This window comes from Cariama cristata, unplaced genomic scaffold, assembly GCF_000690535.1.
Source record: "Cariama cristata isolate BGI_N322 unplaced genomic scaffold, ASM69053v1 scaffold1449, whole genome shotgun sequence".
NCBI classification, from domain to species: domain Eukaryota; kingdom Metazoa; phylum Chordata; class Aves; order Cariamiformes; family Cariamidae; genus Cariama; species Cariama cristata.
The window spans coordinates 19,140-23,070 of NW_009635014.1; positions in this window are offsets into that span (position 1 = coordinate 19,140).

Below are 3,931 nucleotides of genomic sequence, written 5' to 3' on the forward strand. Positions count from 1 at the left end.
GAAAAAAATGCAGAAAACAGAGGGAGATGAAAGAGTTTGGACAAGAGAACACATAAAAAACCTTTGGTAGACAAGGCCGTTTTAATTTACACACAGGTACCAGGTGGCAGCAGACAAGCCAAGGTGTGACAGTAGCTCAGCGCAGCAAGCAGCATGTGCAACTGCAGCTACGCGTTGTGGACTGCGACTGAGGGGTGCAAAGGAAAGTCCTTTCCTTCCTCCTCCCCAGGGCCGGCACTACGACTACCGGAGTCTCTGCAGGCTGTGACAAGCAGAACCTAATTTTAGTAGCCAGACCATATGGCTTCTGCTATAGCCAAAAAAAAGTCTATGGCAGCCTTATATAAAGTCAAGAATAGAAGCAGCATACCCAGAGTCAATATAAAATCAGTAACACTTCAGAAAATATTGTTTTCGCTACCTATTTTTCTCTACATCCGTATTTTTAGCTTGATACAGATTAATACAACTGAAGTTTATTTGGCCTTTTAAAATGTCTCTTTCCTCCTTTGTGTACTACAAAACATAAGTATTAAAACCAGAGCGATCCACTGCATATTATTTGATGTCTGCATTTCATAAATGTGCTTAAATTTACACACCAATCCTGTTTCTGAAATGTAATTCTGCACATATATATGACTGGCTCCTGTTACTTTTTCTTTAAAAAAAAAATTTGCTTTTTTAAAATTTTTTACTCATAATTTCTGTTTTATGAAGGATCTGAAAAGGAATGGAGCATATATGACTGTCATAGCTCACAGAACAGCAGGTCTGCAAAAAGCAGACTCTTTAATGCCTCTAACAAATAAATAAAAGAGGTCCTGACACTGTAGCTATGGCAAATACAGCATTGCCAGTTCCTTCTCTACTCTTATAGAGAACCTGCAATAGCAGCAGGCTTGGGAAAAAGCCTGCACAGACAGACTTGTGACTACGGGAAGGTAAGCATATCCAGAGAGCTGCCCAGAACCCAGGGCACACCTGCTTTGCAAACTGGTCTCCTCTCCTCCCAGCCATTCTGAAGTCGGACTCAGCTTCTCCTGGATGTTGACACTTACAGAGTCAGTGACAGTCGCTGCAGAGATGGAAGACGTGAGGAGACACAAGATGTCTGCTGCTATGCTCACCTGGGCATGGGGTCAATAACTAGGAATGAATCCCATGTAGCTTTCATTTAAGGTGAGGTGGGAAAAGACTAAAAAAAAAAAAAAAATCCCAGCACACTAGGATAGGTCTTAGCAAACACCAACTATGAACTTGATCGCGATGACTAACCAGCTAAGATAGTAAAACAAGCATTTTCCAAATAAAGAGATGCAAGTAAGACTCCTTACTGAATGAATGGCAAGATTGATGCCAGGCTCAACACCCCTAACTTAACCTGTGAATAAGCATTCAGTCTGAAAGAGTTCATGATGAAGCAGTCGTCTCCTCTTCCACTTAAACACTAGGAGGTAATTGCTGTAAAATCCCTAGCAGTGCCTTTTTAGTCCCCCGACCAGAAAACAGAGCATAAAACAAGTATTAAAAAACCCACCACCTTGCAAAGTAATGTATGCTAGGATGACGCTTCTACTGGCAGGATAATTTGCTTTCAAAGCTCACATGAAATGATCTGATACTCATCTATCAAAAATGAGATGCTGGACTGGAAGGCTCAGTGGTCTAATCCACGCTGCCAGCATCTTGGCTTCCATGCACAGAACAGCAAACACTCTTGAGAGTGCCAAGGTCCAGAAACGCTATTTACAGCTAAACCATGAATGTAATCGGCAAGCAGAGTAAGCGTACACGCAACAGTCAAATACACACTTAACGCAGAGTGCCTGCTCCACCTCTCAGGAGTTTGTTTCAACTTTCATGTGGAGAATCAGCCAAAAATCTTCAGAAAAAGCCAAAATTTCATACATTTGCATTTTAAAAAAGGATACTAAAATCCTTTTAGAGTTCAACTACGCCGGTTAACTTACAAATGGAGTAGAAGAAACACAAAATGGTGTTAATTGCTCACAAAAACGGATCTTCCTGTAGTTGTCTTCCTGTCCTGTGTTTGTATTTAAAATCATAATCTCATTTTAACAAAGTATGCAGTGAGATGGATTTGCCAAGAAGATTAGTCTATGTGAGAAAATGAGAAGTTACGGTGTTTACTGGCTAAGGACTAAAGATATTTAGAGAGCTGCTTTGAAATGTAGCTTTTAAGGGATGCATTTTTTTGCTAAATAGTTCTTAGTGGCAGCTGGACTAAAAAGCAAAGCTGAAGGGGTTTCCTTTCAAATTCAAAGCAGTCCGAGGCTTCAGTTGCAGCTGTAAAAACACACAGAAAAGGGATTTATTTTCATGTTTAATAGAAATGCATTCACTAGAACGGAAGCAAATGGTACCAAAAAAGGCAACATTTCTGCTATGAGAAACGACACGAGCTTCTCAAGTACAAGCTGCAATCTGTGCTGACACACATTGCAGTTTAAGTAATGCAGGGTGCAAGATTAGTCACTGCTGTGTTACTCACAGAAACTCATTTCTTCACTAGTAATTTGTAGAAAAGCAAAGAAAATTCCAAACCCAAAACTTTTTTTTTAGTTATAGGGAAAGCATCAGGCAATCACTTGATAATGGCTCATGCATGACTGTAGCATCATACTTAATCCTGCAAGGATTGCTTCATAATGAACAAATCAATGTTCAAAAAAAAAAAGGAAAGTATTTAACAGTTACTTTACTGGTAGTCTTAGAATTTAGCTTGTGACCAGCTTTTAAGCATTTCAGGATTCATAAATATATGGCAGAGAAAGAACTTGGTGCAAGCTCCTGTAAACTTCTGACCAGACAGTATTATGGCTGCACATTACAGCACTTTAGATAAAATCAAAAGTTGTTACGATGAAACCACCAGAATATTTATTGCAAGCTTAAATTTATACAATCAGTCACTAAGATTTTCATAGATGTAACAAGCTTTACTGTATTTTTTCATCTGTTCTTACATTATCAAGACTTCAAGCTTCTGAAGTACAACTGCAGAACATGCTGGTTCTCTTTGGTGGCAGAAAGCACACAAATTTTATTTCTCCCTCTGAGAGGAAAGAAAAGGTGAAAAGCCTAAACAGATTTTTGCTGTGAGATGGTGTGTTGTGTGTTGGTTTGGGTTTTTTTTGCATTGATTTATTCCCACTGCCTACCCTTTTCATGATCCATCTATATAAAAAATGATCTAGTACTTTGAAAAAAAAATGGAGCTACTTACCCAAAAATCCCACAGCATGCAGTCAGGAGCCAGCTGAGTAATCTGGACTTGAACAAGGAACGTCATTCAGAATTTGGGCTCCCCAGAACAAGACAGACATTGACATACTGGACTGAGGCCAGCAGAAGTCCATCAAGGTGATGAAAGAGCTGGAGAACACGATGGAAAAGGCCAAGAGAGCTGGGTTTGTTCAGGCCTTAAGAGTAGGCGGCTTTGGGAGGACCTTACTGCTCTCTTGAACTACCTAATGGGAGGGCATAGGGAAGACATTTCTTGGAGGCACAGTGGCAGAAGGAGAGGCAGCGGACAAAAACTAGAACATGGGAAACTCCAGTTAAATATAGGCAACATTTTTTTCCACTGCAAATATGGTCAAACACTGGAACTGGTGGCCTAGAGAGGATGGAGATCCACAACCCTGGAAGCATTCAAAACTCAACCAGGTAACAGCGACATGATCTAGGCACACCTGCTTTGAGGAAGGTGATAGACCAGGCAGCCTCTGGAAGTCCCTTCCACCTTAAATTATTAGGCCAGTGACTCTCTCTGGAGTCATATACGCCATGCACATACAAAGACCTTTTGTTTTGCTTTTAAAGTCTCCTTAATTTTTACATTTTTCATTTGTTAAAACATAAAATACCAATGTAAAACACAAGTATGACATTTTAAAACTGAAGT